Here is a 21149-nt window from a genome sequence, read left to right as displayed (position 1 = left end):
CCCCCCCCCCCCCCCCCCCCCGGGGGGCTGATGGGCCTTGAGGAGGGCACCTGTTGGGATGAGCGCTGGGTGTTGTATGGAAACCAACTTGACAATCCATTTCATATTTAAAAAAAGACCTTGGAAAAAGATTTTTCTAATGTTTATTTATTTTTGAGAGAGAGAGAGAGAGGGAGACAGAGTGTGAGCAGGGGAGGAGCACAGAGAGAGGGAGACACAGAATCCGAAGCAGGCTCCAGGCTCTGAGCTGTGAGCATGGATCTCAATGCGGGGCTTGAACTCACAGACCGTGAGATCATGACCTGAATCAAAGTCGGATGCTTAACCGACTGAGCCATCCAGGTGCCCCTTGACTAAATTTCTGAATCCAGCTTCATTTATTTTTTGGATCCATTTTTCCCCCCGCAGAAGAAGAAGAAAGGAATTCTAGTTCATCGAAGGTTCCAAATAGTCAGAACTTTGGTTAGATGCTTTTTTGTTTTTCATAGTGTTCATGTGTAGATGATATTTCATCATTCATATACTTTACAATCTACCTTCATTTAATTGTTTTTTTGAATTCTGACAAATGGATTTGACATGGTCTCCATTTGTATTTTTTTTTTAAGTTTATTTATTGAGAGAGAGAGAGAGAGCGCGCAGTGGAGGGGCAGAGAGAGAGGGAGACAGAGAATCCCAAGCAGGCTCTGTGCTGTCAGCACAGAGCCTGATGTGGGGTTCGATCCCAAGAACCGTGAGATCATGACCTGAGCTGAAATCAAGAGTTGGGTGCTTAACATACTAAGCCACCCGGGCTGCACTTCTATTCTAAGTCCCACTGTGGGGATGATCACGTGCCTGCTCCCTACAGCCCGTAAGTTGGAACCTGACATGGTGGTTGAGTAAATGGTGTTGCACCCACGTGGCTGCAGGTGGAAATGCCTTCTGGGAACCTGGAATAAGAGGGATCGATAGATTCCAAAGCTCAACTCCATACGTCTCATTGACACTTGACAATTGTTCGTCGTCACGGTCTCATGTGGCAGGTTCTCCGTGTATCTGTTAGTTTGGCCCATGGGTATTTCTGACCGTCCTGACCTCGTGGGCCACTGGGGAGCTGATGTTCCCAGGTCACATCCTGATGCCTCGGTGGCCAAGGTCTCAGGAAGAATGGAGGCTTTATTGGCCTTTTCCCACATCTATCACATTTCCATCAAATCTCTCCCCTCCCTGGACCTTTCGGCGTTGCTTATCAATGGCTTCATTGTAGTGGTAAGCTCTCATTATCTGAAAATTCCTTGCTGCTCACCTTTGTTTTTCCTGTAGCTGTGGAGGAGGACGTGTGTGTGTGTGTGTGTGTGTGTGTGTGTGTGTGCGTTTTAATGAATCTACTCGTGTATCCATGAATGTGTTTTCGTGGAGTGTGTTATACCAGTCATGGCCAGTGGCAGGACGTTCCTCTTTTTTAAAGGCCGAATGACGTTCCATTGTGTGCGTATGCCACCTTTTCCTTATCCACTCACCCATCGGTGGACATTCAAATTGCTGCCGTATCTTGGCCACCGTGACTAGTGCTGCACTGAGTATGGGCGGGCAGATAGCTCTTAGAGATCCTGTGAAATACCCGGATGTGGAATTTGGGGAGCGTCTGGTGGTTCTATTTTTCATTATCTGAGGAAGCCCCATACTGTTTTCCACCCTGGCTACACCAATTTCCATTCCCACCAACGACGCACATCCTGGCTGGCATTCGTTATTTTTAGTTTTTGTCTTTTTGAGAATAGCCATTCTACCAGGTGCGAGGTGATAGCCCCTTGTGGTTTTGATTTGCATTTGCCTGATGATGAGTGATGTGGAGCGCCTTTTCCTGTATCTCTGGGGCATTCATGTGTCGCCCTTGGAGACATGTCTAGTTAGGTGTTTATATATTCTTTGGATATTAGCCTTCACCAGATACATGGCTTGCGCGTACTTCCCTTCGTTCCGTAGGGATGAATGTTCATTTTGTTGATTGTTGCTTTTCCCGTGAAGAAGCTTTTCAGTTTGATGTAATGCCACTTGTTTATTATTGCTATGTGTGCTTTTGGGGACTACTTCCCTTAGGAGGTGGCACTTGACTCGAGTCTTCTCACTGAATTCTCACACCAACTTTCTACGGTAGCCCCACGATGAGGATCTCGTTCTCCAGATCCCGACAACATAGGCATCCTTTTCTGGTTCTGCCATTTACTCCGTGATTCTGGACAGGTTGCATCATTTCTTTTCCTTTATTTATTTATTTATTTATTTTAAATTTTTTTTTTTCAACGTTTATTTATTTTTGGGACAGAGAGAGACAGAGCATGAACGGGGGAGGGGCAGAGAGAGAGAGGGAGACACAGAATCGGAAACAGGCTCCAGGCTCTGAGCCATCAGCCCAGAGCCCGACGCGGGGCTCGAACTCCCGGACCGCGAGATCGTGACCTGGCTGAAGTCGGACGCTTAACTGACTGCGCCACCCAGGCGCCCCTCTTTTCCTTTTTAAAAAAATGTTTATTTATTTTGAGAGAGACAGAGAAAGAGAACGTGAGGGAGGGGCAGAGAGAGGGGGAGAGAATCCTAAGCAGGCTCCGCACTGTCAGCGCAGAGTGTGATGCGGGGCTCAATCCCACGCACTCTGAGATCATGACCTGAGCCCAGACGAAGAGTCAGATGCTTAACCAGTGGAACCACCCAGACGCTCCAAGTTGTTTCATGTCTGAGCCTTGATTTTCTGCAAAATGGGGATGAGAGCTCAAAGATTTGTCTTGAGAATTAAGTGAGCTAATGGCACATGGTAAACATTCAACACACATAAGCTATACTGATAATAATAATAATTATTATTTTTAATGTTTATTTTTGAGAGAGAGAGAGACACACACACACACACACACACACACACACACACAGAGTGCAAGTGGGGGAGGGGCAGAGAGAGAGGGAGACACAGAATCGGAAACAGGCTCCAGGCTCTGGGCTGTCAGCACAGAGCCCCACTCAGGGCTCGAACTCAAGAATCGCAAGATCATGACCTGAGCCGAAGTCGGACGCTTAACCGACTCAGGTGCCCCAGCTATAATTATTATTTACCACACACTTCCTAATTTGCAGAAAAGGCCACCGAGTCTCAGAAAGGTGAAGTAACTCGCTTAAGGTCACACAGCTAATGAGAGCAGAGCCAGGAGTTTAGCGTAGCTCGGTCTGATTTTACTCTGTGCTCTTTCTCCGTGTTCCATGAATTCCTACCACCCAGTCACGCACACGTGGCCTCTGGTGATGTACAGAGCACGTCCCTGTAGGTGCCACGTCACCCGTGATTTATTTTATTTTCCTCTCATTGTATTTTCTGTCGGAGAAGCTTCTCTTTCCTCTAGATGACGTTTGTTCTCTTTGGTGGGTCTCCTAGATGGAGCAAAACACACACAAGCAAACTAAACGGGGTCTGTATTTGCAACCGAGAAAACACTCCACGGATGTCCGCAACTTGGGAAGAGTACAAAAGTCAAAACAGAGAAACAATTGCCCAAGACTTGGAAAATCAGTGCTTCCTTGGCTAATATTGCCCAAGACTTGGACAGGCCATGCTTCCTGGAGAACCAGAGTGGCCCAGCATCGTTCCTGTCCACGAGAGTAGCCCCTCGAGAAGTTGCTGCTGGGCCTGGAAAGCCTCTTCCGAATCTCCACATTAGGTGGGTGGGAACTGGTAGCATCCCTCCGGTGATCCCAAAGTATGGGGAACATCACCCATCCTTACAGATGGTCTTTGCTGTGCACCTGAATCTCAGCCAGTAACCATCTCACTCTCCACTCTGGGTCACCTAAAGGGGGGGTCCCCAAACTTTGCTCCACGGTAGAGCACTACTCCCAAGAGGTGGTCCTTGACCAACAAGGTCCTGAGGTCAGAAATGACTAGAAACCCCACCTACCGCTCCTCTGACTTTGAGTTGCTCGCTCGTCTGGAACCCAGGTGCCTTCTAATTCCCTGCTCTGTGAATCTTACTTAGCACATCACTTGCGTTCGGGAGAACAGCGAGGGAGAGGAAGGCGGAAGAGAAACCCCCTTCCCTCTAAGGGAATTTCCTGGAAATAACACACAGCCCTTCTGTCGAAACTTTATTGATCTAAACTTAATCCCACGGCTTCTCTTGGCTGTAAGAAGCCGGAGAGAAGTGGCTTTTAGCTGGGACGTAACCCCCCTGTGAAAAGTGAGGGTGCTGACATTGAGGAAGAGGAGAGATGTCGGAACAGACATCTAGCGCCCCGCGGCCGGCCACAGTCCACTTCTTACCAAACACTGGACACAGGAATGACCGACACTTAACATATTTATTATTTACCAGGCACTGTGGTATACACTGCATCTCATTAGTCCTCGGATCAACCTGTTGAAATCAGTACTGCCATGTTACAGATGAGGAAACCAAGGCTAAGAGAGGTTACGTGCTTTTCCCAAGGATGCACAGCTAGAAAGTAGCACAGAAACCGTTGGATTCCACCTTGGTTTTGCAAAACAAGTGAACAAAACATCATGCCGTTAACATATTAGATCCATTTATAACCCAGGCTCTAGTTTCCAGGCTCTTCCTCCGTCTTTACCTTAGTTGCCTGAAGGACTGCTATTCACCTGTGAAGACCTATCACAAATGTCCCTTCTCCTGTGAAATTTTCTTTAAGGCCGCCAACCTCTATGATGCGACACACCACCGTTCATTCATTTTTCCGACAATCGTTTCCTGACATCGCTCGTGTATTAATCCTGGCTCTAGGGGACACAAGAAAGGGCAAAAACACATACCTGTCCTCTACATTTGTTAATCTCTTAGAACGCTGAGAGTAACACTTCACCCAACAGAACCTTCTGGAGTGTTGGAAATGTTCTATGTCTGTGCCATCCAATATGGAAGCCCCCAGCCTGCGAAACTACCCAGCGCCGGAAGAGCGGCTAGTGAAAGAACTGAGTTTTCAATTTTACTTAATGTTGATTGAATTCACACTAAAAACCGACAAAACCCGGCAACTGGAAGGTTTTGCGGTACGTTTGGAACACCTTTCGCTGGCGAAGCTACCCCTTTCACCTGTAAATTTATGAATTCCAAATAAAGATCAAGAACGTTTCGATGCAAAGTTAGCATCGAAATCAGGTGCCCTGTTAGTTTTAAAATACACATCCTTGTGAAGGCCTAAGGCTGAGGAAAGAATATAAACTAGCTCATTATGTTTATGCTGATCACGTGATGAAATGGTATTTTAAATACATTAGGTTAAAGATTTATTAAAATTAACTTCACCGATTTTTCCTTTTTTATTGTTTTATTTTTATCATTAAACATTTTTTTTAATTTTATTTTTCATTTTTTTAAAATTTACATCCAAATTAGTTAGCATATAGTGCAACAATGATTTCAGGAGCAGCTTCCTTAGAGCCCCTTCCCCATTTAGCCCATCCCCCCTCCCACAGCCTCTCCAGTAACCCTCAGTTTGTCCTCCATATTTATGAGTCTCTTCTGTTTTGTCCCCCTCCCTGTTTTTATATGATTTTTGTTTCCCTTCCTTTATGTTCGTCTGTTTTGTCTCTTAAAGTCCTCCTGTGAGTGAAGTCATATGATTTTTGTCTTTCTCTGACTGACTAATTTCACTCAGCTTATTACCCTCCAGTTCCATCCACGCAGTTGCAAATGGCAGGATTTCATTCTTTTTGATTGCCGAGTAATACTCCTTTGTATATACATACCACATCTTCTTTATCCATTCATCCATCGATGGACATTCGGGCTCTTTCCATCCTTTGGCTATTGTCGATAGTGCTACTATAAACATGGGGGTGCACGTGTCCCTTCGAAACAGCACACCTGTATCCCTTGGATAAATACCTCATAGTGCAATTGCTGGGTCGAAAAGTAGTTCTGTTTTTAGTTTTTTGAGGAACCTCCATACTGTTTTCCAGAGTGGCTGCACCAGCTTGCATTCCCATTATTTAAAAAAATTTTAAGTTATTTTTTAAGTTTATTTCTTTTGAGAGAGACTGAGAGAGGGTGAGTGGAGGATGGGCAGAGAGAGAGAGGGAGACAGAGACTCCCAAGCAGGCTCTGCACTGACAGTGGGGTTCAAACCCATGAAACCGTGAGATCACGACCTGAGCCGAAACCAAGAGCGATGCTGAACTGACTGCTGTAACCGACTGAGCCACCCAGCCACCCCATGGGGCTACTGGAACTTTGAAAATGACAGATGTGGCCTGCCTCGGACACAGCTGGGCTACACTGTCGTGAATTACTGCAGCATATGCACGAGCCCGCGTGGCCACGTCTGACCAAAGACCATTTTATAGTCCGTCCTTTCTGCTGATGAACAGATACCTCTTTTTACTCACCTCTGCTCTTCTACACCAGGCCCTCATTTCACAGCCAGTGGAAGAACGAAGGAAGATCTCTGCACAACCTGAATGAAGTGTGCTCCCCACTTCTGGGCTTCACCACTCCTGCCGGAAGCTTCCGTCTCACGTGGGAGGCTTCCCTAGCTGTTGCCCGCTTCGTCAGAGAGCCCATAGTTTCTGACCCAAGATATTTTTCTCATGTTCCGTCTCCAGCCAAGATCTCAGAGCTGACATCCACCTGGAGATATGGAAGTCAAGGATCCTCCACTTGACTTCATTCATTCATTCATTCATCTGGCCAATAGTAATGGAATGCCTACTGAGTGCCCTGCACTGCTCTAGGGGGGTGTGGATGCAACGGTTCAGGAGCCCCCAACACTGTCCACATCCTAACCGGGCGAGGAAAAACCCAAATCACAAGAAACCTGTTGATCCTTTAATGAAGGATTTCCTTCCCTATGATCTTTCACTTGTTATTCTCCTGGAGAGAGAGAATGCATTCTCCTTTTGTTGTTTGCCCTTTCCCTCCGAGGCAAGGTTAGGGAGAGCCAAGATTTGTAAGATTTGTGATGAAGTCCTTGTTGTCACAGGGACAGGCTCCGGGATGTCGGGGGGTGGGGAGGTGGGAGGAAAGAACGCTGCAAGCCGGGCCCCAGAAATTAGCCAATCCGCCCAACGCTCTTAACGACCTTCCCCGTCTCCAGTTCTTGACAGATAATCAAGATTAGTCAGCAGGAGAATTGACTGTGGTTCTTTAAAGTAGCATATAATTATAATGGTTAGTACTTAAGGGGTATCTTTTCTTTCACGCTCTTTCAGCACCATTATGAGCCCTAAGTCCATAATCTTGGCAGTTTTCACTACATTCCTATTATTTTTTAAAATTAAATTGTATAATGACCTACTTGAACAAAACTTAACAAAAATTTTTAATGTTTATTTATTTTTGAGAGAGAGGGAGAGACAGAGTGCCAGCGGGAGTGGGGCAGAGAGAGAGGGAGACACAGAATCCGAAGCAGAGTCCAGGCTCTGAGCTGTCAGCACAGAGCCCGACGCGGGGCTCCGAACCCACAAACTGTGAGATCGTGACCTGAGCCGAAGTCGGACCTTAACTGACTGAGCCACCCAGGCACCCGTTGAACAACAGTTTTAAAGAGGCTTTTTATTAAAACAAAACAAAACAAAACAAAACAAAACAAAACAAAACAAAACAAAACTCTAATCTTCTACTCAATGTTCTTCTCTGTCCCCTCTGTTTCAGTTTGCTAAAACTTTATGACCCTACTGTGTGCTGCTTGAAGGCTGCTTGAAGTGCCATATAAATGCTTTTCTTTTTCTTTTTTTGCTTTGGTTTAAGAGATAAGGCTGTTCCATTCCCCTATCCATTCATTGCTCCATTCACAGTGTGTTGAGTTAGCCAAGGAATTTTTAGTTTTTGAGAGTAAGGTTTACCATAAATCATGCAAAGAAAAGGTCATGTTTTGGAGGCCATTGAAGGATGTGGAATGTAGCAAGGGCTGTGCCAGGTGTCACAAGGTCTTGGAACCAGGGTCTCCGAAACTCAGGACCCAAGATGACTTCGTCCATCTCTTCTGATTCACGTGGCTTCTCACCTCGGTCTCTCTCTCTCTGTATATCAACTTGTTCTCTTTTCTCTGACTCTTCTGTTTCCTTGTGTAATGGCCAGACATGGCCCCAATACTGAGATCTCGAGAAGGAAACACTGATTGGTTCCATTGGGGTCATGTGCTCCCCTTTGGCCCAATCAGCTGTGGACATTGATAAAGGTGTGTCCGGCCCATAAATTCCTTAGGAAAAGGAATCAATGGCTCAGCCACTTTGGGAAACAGTTCCGCAGGTTCTCAGAAAGTTAAACAAGGACTTGGCTTGTGACCCAGCAATTCCGCTCATGTATTTACCCAAGGAAAATGAAACGTGCATCCACATATAACTTGCACAAGAATGCTTGTAGCAGTCAATAAATGCAAGTGACTCAAATGTCCATCAGCTGGTGAACAGAAAAGCCACGTAGTTTTGCCAGGCAATGGGATGCTCTTGGGTAATATACAAAGACATGAGGCATGGATGTATGCTACAACCCAGGTGAACCTCAGAGGCACTAGGTTAAGTCAGAGAAGCTAGATGCAAAAGGCCATACGTTGCGTGAGTCCATTTACATGAATGTCCTGAAAAGGCAAATTTATAGAGACAGAGGGTAGACTCCCGGTGGCCTGGAGCTGGCAGTGGGAATAAGGAGTAACTACAAATAGAGATTCGGTTTCTTTTTGGGTGGAGGGCAGTTTCAAAATTAGATTGTGGTGATGGTTGCACAACACGGTAAATACACTAAAAGTATTTAATTGTTTACTGTCAGTGGGTAAATTTTACGATACGGAAATTATTTCTCAATAAACCACCTGGGGGGGCCCCCTCCGTCTGCATCCCTGGTAGATGGGGTTCCCTCCAGATGCGCCAAGCTGCAGGGTGAAATCCTGCCTCTGTGTCATTGTTTCTATCATTCCTTCCTCCTACCACACCGTCCCTGCCCACATTTGAATGATGGGCTTTTGTGCCACACTGCGTCGGTCATTAGCAACTTTCGGCATCAGGAATTTCTCTTTTCTATGAACTGCTTGCTCTTCAGGACCGCCGTTGCCTGGACTCATGCTGCTTCTTTTTAAAATAGTGTCTCAGAGGGGCGCCTGGGTGGCGCCGTCGGTTAAGCGTCCGACTTCAGCCAGGTCACGATCTCGCGGTCCGGGAGTTCGAGTCCCGCGTCAGGCTCTGGGCTGATGGCTCGGAGCCTGGAGCCTGTTTCCGATTCTGTGTCTCCCTCTCTCTCTCTGCCCCTCCCCCGTTCATGCTCTGTCTCTCTCTGTCCCAAAAATAAATAAAACGTTGAAAAAAAAATTAAAAAAAAATAAATAAATAAAATAGTGTCTCAGTCGCAAATATCTTCTGTTTCCCCCCTTTCCCCCCAGAACCCAATCTACCCTTCCCACCCTGTTCTCAGCCCCTGGAGTCTGATATATGTGGACAGCATCAATGGGCTCCCTTGCCTTCTGGCTTCTGTTGGGTTTGGCCAACGGGCTTCTGTTGGGTTTGGCCCTGGTTGGGGTCAGAGGGAAGGAACTGAATGAGGCTAGACTATTTAGCCCCTGGATCCAAAGTGGTACGATGGCCTGTCCTGGATGTCGTGCTCTTCAGCCGAAGACCACTGTTCTTCTCGAGGGTTCCAGCTCCACAGGATCTCCTCGGCCCCATCCAGCCCTCCCCTGAGACCTTCTAGGCACAGATGTGGTACCAGCTCTTTGCAGCCCTGCGTTACTGCACTATTCTTTATGGTTCCCAACCATACAAGCCTTTGTAAATAGTCTCTTTGTAAGTAAATCTTCTTCACGTAGTCATATTTCAAGGGTGCCATTTCCTGTGGAGATTTTGACTGCCACAGCCTTCCTCTCCTTCTCTCCACCCCCTCCCTACTTTCCTTTTCTTCCTGGCTTCATATGTTTATGTCCTTGTTGTCGGTTTCTCCCTACGAGTCAGAACAACTGCTTCTGGTTGCCACAAGAGAAAACCCCCGAAACTCCGTGCCTCGCTCCATAAACCTTTATTTCTCTTTCATGTCGCAGTCCTCTGTGTATGGGAAGCCCTTCTCCATCTTCTTGCTCATCCACGGGAGCATGTGGCCTCCAAAAGCCGGCCATTTTGGCCCATGTTCCCATTGAGTAGAACCGAGTCATGTGACCCCAACCTAATCGCAAGGGTGGCTGGGAAACACGGAAGCGCACACGGAAGTCTGCTAAGCACCATTGCCTCCGCCATCCTCCCCTATTAGAAGGTAAGCTCCCTGAGGGAAGGGACTTGGTCATCCTTGTCACCACAGTCTCCCAGCAACTGCCACGTGTTGAACACCTGCGAGGCTTGGATGCATGAATAAATGAAGACGGGCATGAATGACGCCTTCCTCTCTGAAATTTTCGTCTAATTCTCAGCAAGATGCTCTGATGTAAAGTTCATCATGAGGGCTAGAACCCTATCTCGCTAATGGCGTTTTCGGTCTTATTAGCATAGGGACTAATCTTGACGTGCTTTGGATTCACACTTTAACCCACCCCCAATCCCTTGCGGATGTCCTTCTCTTTGACCCTGTATTTGGGATAATGACTCCCGTATTTCCCATAGTTCCCCAGAAGAAACACTGATCACAAGACCCTAATTTATTCTGTGTGGTTTCTGTTCTTTCATTATTTTAATGATGTTACAAATACTTCTTTATTTAATGCCCTTACCATGTGCCAGGAATTAGATTCCTTGTTTCTCTGCCATGCTTTCTCTTCCTAGTTCCCTTCTTCAATCTTCTGAAACTTTTAGGGCCTCGAGGCAATGACCCCCGATGACCCTAACATCCATAGATAATGGCTTCTAAGTACATCTGAGAAACTCCCACAAGTTACTTTTTCTGGGATGATTTGTGAGGAGTCTGTGAAACTACGGCTTTGTGGCCAAAAATCCAGTTTCTTGGTCCCGGACTCTGTCTCTAGATTTGGCCTTGGTCCCAAGAGGATTTGGGGATAGAGTGTGGACGCCTCCATAAGGGCTCAATACCCCTAGTGGAGACACAGCTCAAACCACAGATCCTCGGCCCTCATTTTGCATGCTGTGTTCAGAGAGAGTTCTATACGAGGTCAAAAAGTGTTCTATCAGAAAGGTATTCCTGGTGAAAGAAATTTGGGAAAAACTGCTTGGTCCACCTCCCTTTTGCGAACTCACAACTTAAAGTAAAGGCTCTGAAAAGGCCTGGAAATAAAGCAAAAAAGCAAGCAAACCTATTCGCTTTTGTTTGGCCTAGTTTATCCCACACGTATTCAACCATGGGTCCCATTTTCATGCGATGTGTGTTAACATCTTGTGGACTTACAATCCTTCTGAGCAGTTTTGGAAACTCTGTCTCTACCTCTGTGATTTCCGGTTCTTAGTTCCATCCTGCAACCTTTTCCATATGTCAGAATTAAGGCTCCGAGATGTAAAGTAGCTTTTGTACGGTAACTTAAGCTCGTGAGTAGCACAGCTAGAACTTGAACCCCTGCCCAATGGGTTGAAAGCCCATATATTTTTGCCTCTGTCCTGTACTCTTTCCCCTGCATGGTGAGCTGCCTGGGATCCATGTTAATTATTCGATAAAAATAATTCGTAATTAATCGTTGATCGCCTGTCAGCGAATACTATTCTGAAGAACTCGAAGACGGTTTCTTCGCAGCTCCAACAGTCTGCTTTGCATTATCAATTTGTTAAGAAACTCTCTTTTTGGTCGAGCTGTGCAAAAGGAAACTTCCATCCAGACTGTCTGAATTATCCCCAAATTCTGAACTGATGGCATCCAAATGAATAAGACTTTACAGAACTGCACTTGGAGAGTTGATTGGATTTGTCAGTTTTCCTGTGGATATAAAGCCCTGGGTGGCTTGACTGCAAGTATGCTAGAACATAAATAATCACCAGATTTTCAGGTGAATTCCACAGAGTCCATAGGAAAAAGAAAACTCAGGCTATTTGTTTGGGAATCTACAGGCTATCTGAGAAAACCCTGCACGTAGTCCCGAAGTCTGAGCTCAACGATGAGCGTGTTTGCAAAAAAACAAAACAAAACAAAAGAAACCAGATTGATCTCTTTCTTTTCTTTTTTTTGTTTCTTTTCTTTTTTTTGAAGCCAAAGTACTTTGCAGCAACCAGTGTTAAGATTTAACAGCCAAGAAGGTCAAGGTGATGAACTTCCAAGTGCTCTTGGACACCAGGCAACTTAGTCAACTCCCCAAACCCCAAAATGCGAGAGGGTCAGAAAGCAAGGAAAACATGTTTTCATAACTAAAACGATTACATCTTGGATCGGTCCATTTATTTATTTATTTCCCGCAAAGGGGTTGCTAGAATGTCACGCCTCTTGGCTTCCTGATGGCTTCTTCCTATGTTTCGAGGCGGGTGAGATATGGGGCAAGGCCTCGCAGCACTAGACTTGGACTTCTCTCGTTTATGTTTTCCAGAGGCTCCGTGCTCTGACGTGATGAAAGATCTGACCCGGGAATTTCAAGTTCATGAGTGGGGCGGGGAGGGGAAGGGGGGGCCCGGAGGCTTCCCAACCCCAGCTTCCGTCTGCCCCCATTGGCTGGACTCCAGCGACGTTCATTCTTGAAGGGTTAGGTCAGCACTGCAGTTCTCTAGTGGATCCATGTTCCCTTACAAAGAAACGGCTTGTGCTTCTTTCTGGAACTTGAGGTGTGCGCGGCGTTTATAGTTCATCCTCAGCAGAGCTCGCAGTGGGCGTCGGCACCTGCTCTTGCATTCGGTGGGCCCTAACTGAGCATCTACTCGTGCCAGGCACTGCCGAGCACTGAGGGTGTCGGGAACAGACGGCATCATCTCTATCCTCTTGAGAATCCCCGCATTGTTTCGAATTGTGTGACACCCGCTTCTGCCGTCGGTCACTTGGCCTCAGAGGCAAGGATTGTATTAGGAGTCGTCTCTTCCAGTCTTCTCATTTGATAGGTGGGAAGACAAAGGTCCAGACAGGAGGAAGGGGCTCGCTCAAGGTCACCCAGTGGATTAGTTACAAAACCTAGAGAAGGATCCGGTTTTCTGGCTTTCCAGCCCAAAGCTCTTTCCCTTGTACTCCGATGCCTCTCACAGTTCATTCAGTTGGGCTTTGCTGAGCTCTCTCTCACTAGGCACCACGAGCCGTGTTCGGCGCTCCATGAATCCCAAAGTTGTCACTCAAGAAACTGAAGACCCAAACTGGAGGTGATGGATCCTTGAGCCACTAGTTGGGAAACGTGGAGGAGAAAGGTTAGACGTGGGAATCCGATAGTCTTGGATTTAAATCCTCGCCTTCCGTTCACTCATCATGTTCTTTTGGGCAAGCAATTTGAGCTTTTATGAGGCTCAGTTTTCGCATCTTTGAAACAGGAGTGTTGATAGTAACTCCCGCCTATGAGTGTTGGGCAAAGAAGCAGTCCTATATGGAAAATGTTCTGCAAAGTTCCTGGCACAAAACAGGGAACCCTGCGTGGTTGTCATGAATCATAAGTACTGTGATAAATGCTATAGACGGTTATACGTAGTGTTCTGGAAATATATAGAAAGGAACAGCTAATTATGTCCCCAGGCTGGGATAAGATAAAGGGACTCTTTTTTTTTTTTTTCTATTGGGTTTTTCTGCCTGATTGATGTGCGGGGAGGGTGTATATTTTACGGCTGAAGTCTCTGTGTAGACATTTCTACACTGAGAAGTTCATTTTCCTGTAAGAAGCGACAAAGCTAAAAACGGACGTTGAGTGCACAACAGGACACTTCCGTTGCTGACTAGCCAGATAACAGGCTTTTTTAATGGCTCTGTCCACTTGCTCTAAGTACGTGGACAGCCCATGTCCAGAGGATGATCTAAGACATAGAAGTTCTTAAAAAGGTTTATGAATCATCAGAGATCAAATGGGTTGAGTCATCCAGCATTATATACTTTTTTTGTGTGTTGGAATTGCTTTGAAAATGGGTAATGCTATCAAGGTCATTCTCTGGTGTTGCTCAAGCAGTTGGTATTGACAAACATTTCCCAAAGCCTGCTTTGTGGAACATTAGACCCGTGATGTGCTCGGGAACTTTGGGCACAACGCATATCCGGATTGTCCCAGGGTATCTGAGAGGGAATGCACCATATGATCCATGAAGAAAGAATCCAATTTGTGTTTTTAAACCCAGGAGAATTGTCTTTAATCCCCAGATTATGAGGTCTGTGAGTACAGGAATTATACCTCCCTTTTTCTCGATTGTAACCCAGCAACTAGCACAATTTGGGATGTAGCACAAATGGGATGTAGTGTCCACTTAATACATATTTGTTAAAAATAAGTACATGTTTCCCAAACTTGCTTGACCACTGAAGCCCCCTTTTTGTCCACGGTATACGTAACAGCATTTTGCTGAAGGAAAGGAAAGTTTCCTTCAAACCCAAATAGCAAAATTGGCTCCACGAAGATGTCTTAGGGTGGAATTGGTGGGAGGGTTGTATTGGTGGAGCTCTGGACCCCCAACCCTGATCTCAACCGGCGCATCCTCGCCATCATGGTAACCGCTTTATACCTTAGGATTTCTTCTGAATTAAGAGTTAGGTGTTTCTCGTACACTTGAAATACACTATTCCAGAAGGAATTGGATTCTTGGGGGATGTTAATATAACCGAAGGGAACGATCAAGGTTGGGCTTGACAGATTTAGCTAGATGTGTTTTAAGAAAAAGTGTGCCTCTAAAACTCATTTGATTATAGATTCACTCGTTTGTCTGTACTTATTGAATGTGTCTAGGGCCAGACACTCTTCTAGATCTTGAAGATACAGGGAAGTCTGGTAGATAAGGTCTCTGACCTCGAGGAGCTGGCAGTTGGCGGGACAGGGGGATACTGGTTAGTATACCAGTGGGCAGTCACGTAACAAGCATGCTTTCCCAAAGACACACACGATGTGAGGGTGGTATAATGGTGAGATCAGAGTGAGGGCGCTAACAGGAGGTTAGCGGTGTGTATAGAAAGACCTGTACCGGAAGGAGCCCCTGGAGTTCAAACCCAGACGACATCTGAAGACCAAAAAGGAGGGCATCCTCCAGCGCAAAGACATTGAGGCGGAAACAAAATTGGCGCACTCAGAGAAGGTAAAGCAAAGCAGTGTGGCCAGAGGACAGCAAGCTAGGGGGCGAAATGAAATCGAAAATATTCACAGCACCTTACCAGTGCCAAGCACGGTACCGTGGATACCTGGTGAATGTGCACGTCTATATAACGAGTTAATTGCACTCTTCCATTCCTGTTCTCCATAATCTTTGGTTCCCTTGTTTGTTCATGTTTTAGAAGATAAGGCTATTTTTTTTTTTTTTTAAGAGCTAGATACCGTTTTTGCTATTCTGGTGAGTCTGACCATATCCCATGTGATATCAGGTGATAAATATTGCTGGTTAACTTCCTCGCGAGGCGTCTATTACAGAAGGAAGAGGCCCATGAAGGACCCATGACGTGGCCAACCTCGCGCAGGGCACTTCTCAGAAACCAGGGGTGGGGACCCACCTTCTCACCTTGCGATTGAGCTCCTGGCTGGAAGGATTAACTGATCCACTTAACTCCATTTACTTTGACATGCTCACACTTGAACTTTCCCCAGTATGACGTGCTCAGTTCCCCAAATGTGGGATTTTAAGTGAAACCCTGACATTTAGCTCTAGGGCTCAACAGCAGTGCTTAAATCCCCCAATTAGAAGCAGAAATGGAGATGAAATGGTCCCAAGGAATCTGGAGACACAACAGTTTCAAAAGGCAGCAACAGGCTGGGGCAGAGAGAGAGAGAGAGAGAGAGAGAGAGAGAAGTTTTCGATCTCACACCAGGAATGTGGAGCTAACTGAGAGCCATTGGAAGGCTCTGGGGGTTGTAAAATGGAATTCTCTCTTGCACAGTACGCAAGAGTTATTAAGTGTGTATACGAGACTCCTGTTTTACTTCACGTACATGATTATTTTATACTGGCGAGTTTGGAAAGAGTTATAGGCTGAGAACTGGCCAAGACACAAGATGAGCAGTGGGGAGCGGGGTGAGAGCTGCAGGGTTGCTGTTGGGGGCTTGGGCTACTTGGGGAAAGCCAACGCGAGGTCCATCGTGGGTCGGGGGGTTGGGGAGAAGTGGAGTGCGGCACCGGGCTTTGTATAGGCTCATCTCCAAAAAGGCATCCCGGGCTTGGTCTTCGTGGGACAGTGCCAGGTGTGAGAATTGGGAGAACAGAATCTGGACCCAAGCCCAGCCAACTGGGTTTGGCCCACCAAGGTCTAGAGACCAGGAATATAAAGAATTTGGATTGGACTTGCTTGGCTTTAAGACACGAGAGGGACCATGAGCCGTTCTCAACACACTCGGTGACTTCCAAAGTGAGAAATACATTATGTTTCTGAACGAAGTCCAGGAGGCAGGGAGCTGGGGAGAGAGAGCTGCTTTGGGAGAGGCCCAATTACCAACAGCTTGGGCTGGTTGCATCTTTCGCGGGTTACATTCCTTTTTAAAGGAGACAGGGCTCTGGCATCAGAACAATTTGGATCCCTAGTTTTGCTTCTAAATTCCGTGACCTTGAGAATGTTAATTAATCTCTCTGGCCTCAGTTTTGCCGATTGTGAAATGGGGGTTAGAACGTCTCCTGGAGCGCCTGGCCTGGGTGGCTCAGTCGCTTGAGCGTCCGACTCTTGATTTTGGCTCAGGTCATGATCCCGGGGACGTGGGATCAAGCCCCATGTCGGGCTCCTCGCTGGGCATTGGAGCCTGCTTAGGATTCTCTCTCTCTGCCCCTCTCCCCTGCTCTCTTTCTCTCTCTAAAATAAAAGCAAAAAATCCCCCACATCTACTTATACTGAAGATACAATATGGCAGAGGATACACAAAGTTGAGCCATCACTCAATAATAATGATTTATGTTAATAGTAATGTGAATGAAGGACAATCGATTGGGCTGGGTGGGAGGCCTGAATGGCAGTGTGTATGAAATCTCTTGTTTGTTGAGCAGGGCTCTCTTCCTCTCTGTTCTTTGTGCCCTAGGCTCACTGTGGCGCAGCTACAAAAGCCTTACAAAACCTTGTTGAGTTGACAAAGTGGTTTTTATAGCTTGGGAAGGGGCCTGCCTCCCACTCCTGGGTGACTTAGGTGCTGTGGACTTCAGACTGGCTGAACACCAATCATATCCGGCCCAAAGCTTGCTAAGATACGCTTCCATTTAAGATACACTTGTAGCCCTAATCCTTCGAAGTGACAACTTTCCTCAAGGGGAAAAAAAATCCTAACTATGTGTTCCGGAGACACGGAATCCACCTCTTGATGGAGCTTAAACGAGATGGATGTTTATTTCTCTCTCACGGCAAGGTGGTTTCCACTTCGTAAGGGCCGTGCAGAGACACAGACGCCTTCTGTCTTGCCCCTCATCCCACGACCCAGGATGGTACGTGACCACCTGCATATTCTAGGCGGAGGAAAGAAGACAAGAAGGCAGAGGCATGACCCCTCCTTTTAAGGGCATAACCGTTGGTCAGATTGGAGTCGTGGGACGGGTCCGACTGCAAGGGAAAGTGGGTAACGAATGTAGTCTTTGTTCTCTGTCCACGTGCCTTGCTAACCATCAGGGATTCTTAAGAGGAAAGGGGCAATAGATTTTGCCAGGCAATGGGCCATCCAGGCCTTAGTTTCCTTCTTGACCAAGCTGGGTTGTAAAGCAGGTATAATACTGTAATAATTCCAACTTCACAGGGCCGTCGGGCGCTGGGGGGGATACATGCAGAATACCTATTCCAGAATCTGTGGCTCGTATCCAACCTTTGGCCCCCTCCTCTCCCTCCTTATCTCATTGTGCTCTACCTAGACGGTAGCAGGTCCTGGAATGTTTCTTGTCCTTAGCTTGCTACATGCCTGTTCCTCCCAGACTGTGAGGTCTTCAGAATAGGGACCATGCTCAAAGAAACACTTGGCATTTTGAGTAGATTGCATTGTGTCTGGCACAGACTAGGTTCTTGGTAATGTTTGCTCTATTAAATACATACACACATGCATAAATGGAAAACCACTGTCGATGAAGCCAGACATGACCATGAAGGGTACATGTATGCTGGTCCAAGAAGGCACCCTGCATTCCGGATTCTGCACTAAAGTTTCTTACATGGGTTAACGTATTCATTCATCATTAGCAGATACTGTTGTTACTTTGCTTTTCAGGCAAGGTCTTCTCAGGTTTTCCAGTCACCTCTACAAGGGTCCCTTGGAACAAGGTCCAGCATTTTATGCGACATACTTTGTAAACCACCAGTTTAATTTCCCTCCTTCCAGTACAGGGGGAAAACCAAGGCCAGCGCTGGAAGGGATCTGTTCGAGTTTCGATCGGAAGTGTAGAAAGTGTCCCAGTGCCCAGTTTAAGACTATATGCCACGAATCTCCGAGAAAACCATCAGACACATTCAACCAGGTCACCCAAACTCAAGAGTAGGAGGTCACAGTTCAGTTATTGTGAATTACAGCTTCAGATAACTAAAGAGAACATATTGATTATTTAAGACTGTTGTGGTTAGGCAAAAATATATGTGGCCAGTATTTGGAGTCAGAACTTTTGTTGTGATCTGTGCTTTGAAAGGCAGACGTGTTTATTTATCCTAAGAGCTTGCAAAGTGCCAGCTCCCCAGCAGCGAATAATTCAATGACTCAGATGCAAACCCCAAACTCCAAACTGGCTCAGGAGAGGTGGCGATTATGGAAAATCCTGCTTCATCTAGCCCACGGAACTGACCACCCGGGAGCTGGCAAACAGACCTCAAAGCAGGAAAGAAATAGAAGTGTCCAAAGAAGAAATGGAAAACACAACCTAGAAACAAACCGAGCCTTGAGCAAGACCATGAGTGAGCTGAGTCGGGGGTAATATTCCAGGGTGGTTTCTCAAAGGCTGCTGGGCCCGGGCGTTCTCTGTGGGGATGCATTGTGAAGACAAACATGTCTATTGTAAAGGACTTCAGAGAATTTGTATCCCAGAAACGTTGGACGATTGTCTTAAATCTGATTGCAAAGCCCATGTCCACTTTGGCCGGGCGGGGAATGTAGGTGAATAAGTGAGCTGGGCGTAAGATGATAAAATGCAGCTGGTCATAAGGCCCAGGGTTGATGGGGAGCTGCGGGGAGCGTGGTAGCCACAGCAAGCATGCCTCAATTAGAGACAGCAGCTGCCCGCCCCTAGCCAATTGTTGCCACATGGAAATGTGGGTCCAGTGTTGATAGATCCTGCACCTTGTCAAAAGAATCTAAAAACCTTAGATTTTCATGAGCAATCTGCTTTTTAAAAGCTTGTCAGCTCATGCACAATTCAAAAGCCATCTGGAAGCTCTCTCCTCCTGTGCATCCACATGACCACTAATGGTGGCCGTGGACCGTCTGTTGTGACTCCCTATTTAAGACCCTTGGAGTAGACGCAGGACCTCTAATTCTACCCCTACATTCTATACAGGTGACAAATGGACCTTGGGATTCATCTTAAGTCCCACGACCGTGGCAGTGGCAGGGCTGGGCTCTGCTTTTCTTTCCCTTGCGGTGCAGATACTGGACCTGTCCGTCTTCCAGAATGGAACAACTGTAGGTTCCGACTAAACACAAGCTAAGCCTCCTGCCCTTCATGGAGAAAAGCAAATCCCACTCTAGTCCTTAATGATAGTGATGCTGGTGGTGACAATGATAATAAATACCCGGTAGAACGCTCTGGGTGGCAAGTAACAGGAAACCCTGATTCAAGTTGACTTAATACATGAAATTCTTATCTGTCGTACCTGGAAGATCAGAGGAAGGACGGGTGCTGGGTTCAGTGTGATCAATGACATTGTCAAGACTCTGGGTCCTTTCTGTTTTTCTGCTTTGCGGGCCTCATTTTGCTTCATCCCCAGACTCCCTCCCTCCCACCCATCCATCCTTCCCTTCTCTTCCTCCTCCTCCCCCTTCTTCTTCTTCTTCTTCTCTCTCTCTCTCTCTCTCTCTCTTTCTCTCAATAAGGCTGCCAATACCAAGTGACTCTGTATGCTTTATTGTTCTATCTGGAAAAAGAGAACAAAAAAAATCTTTTCAATGTTTATTTATTTTTGGGACAGAGAGAGACAGAGCATGAACGGGGGAGGGGCAGAGAGAGAGGGAGACACAGAATCGGAAACAGGCTCCAGGCTCCGAGCCATCAGCCCAGAGCCCGACGCGGGGCTCGAACTCCCGGACCGCGAGATCGCGACCTGGCTGAAGTCGGACACTTAACCGACTGCGCCACCCAGGCGCCCCGAGAACAAAAAAAATCTTAAAACTTCTCCCTCAGACATGGACTATAGATCTTCTCTTCCATCTAGTTGAGCCAACTGTCCATTCCTGGACCGATACCAGTAGACAAGGAGAGATGTGTGCTGACTGGATGAACGGTGCAGTCTCCTTTAGGAACTGCGATGGCACCAGTGGGAGAAGGGTTGGTATGTCTGTGGCTACCTTCCTCTTCAGCTAGACACCTTGGCTCTTCTCAGAGGCCAGTGAGCCAACTTATGAATCTTCAGAATAGCCTCGTGGTGGGCTGGACCCTGGGCTTTCCCACAAATATCCCAGAGGCCTGGCTCTCTGTTTTCCTAGCAAACCTACTTTAAGGCAGAATTTCTCAACCTTTAATAGTACCGGAAGCCCCAAGGAACGTGATAAAAAATGAACATTCCAGTTCCCCATCCCAGAGAAGTCTGGTTCAGGAGGTCAGAGAATCTGTATATTTCACAAGCTTTCCAGACCATTTTGATTTGGGTGGTCAGGTATCGTACTTTAAGAGATGCTCCCCTAGACTGTGAAAACTGGATGTCCCGCAACTCAGGAGTATAGAAGGAGTAGCCATCAGGGAAATGCTTAGGCTCGTGAAATTTCTTTCTTGTGATTCCCTTTGAATTCTTGGAATAAGAACACTTCATCGGAGTTTGCACGCGTGGTTTTTCTGGAGTGCATTGAAGGAACCTTTGGAAAAGAGTGAGGAAGTGCTGGAAGGAAGATGAGAGGAATGTCCTCTGTCCCTTCAGCTTCTGTGCGCGTCCGGAATCATCCTCGGTGCATGGGTCGCAAGATATTGGAAGCCGGGATGTCTCGATTGTAATTCATCAGTGGAACCCTATTTGTGGATGCTAGCCACTGCGTGAATTAGGTCGTCCTGCGAATACACAGAGCTGAATCCCCAG

At 46.7% G+C, this 21149-nt stretch overlaps 1 long non-coding RNA gene across 1 annotated transcript in view; it reads left to right on the top strand.

The window, feature by feature from the left end:
• Positions 1–10628, top strand: part of LOC121010474 (uncharacterized) — a 27907-nt gene extending 17279 nt beyond the window's left edge. The window contains exon 3 of the long non-coding RNA XR_005781188.1: positions 10006–10628. This is a non-coding gene — a long non-coding RNA (uncharacterized LOC121010474). The remainder of the gene's footprint in view (positions 1–10005) is intronic.
• The last annotated feature ends 10521 nt before the right edge of the window (positions 10629–21149 follow it).

Source organism: Herpailurus yagouaroundi, unplaced genomic scaffold (assembly GCF_014898765.1).
Source record: "Herpailurus yagouaroundi ecotype Mexico unplaced genomic scaffold, PumYag 191, whole genome shotgun sequence".
Classification (NCBI taxonomy): Eukaryota; Metazoa; Chordata; class Mammalia; order Carnivora; family Felidae; genus Herpailurus; species Herpailurus yagouaroundi.
The sequence above is the reverse complement of the archived record's forward strand: the minus strand, read 5'-3'. Positions and strand labels throughout refer to the sequence as shown.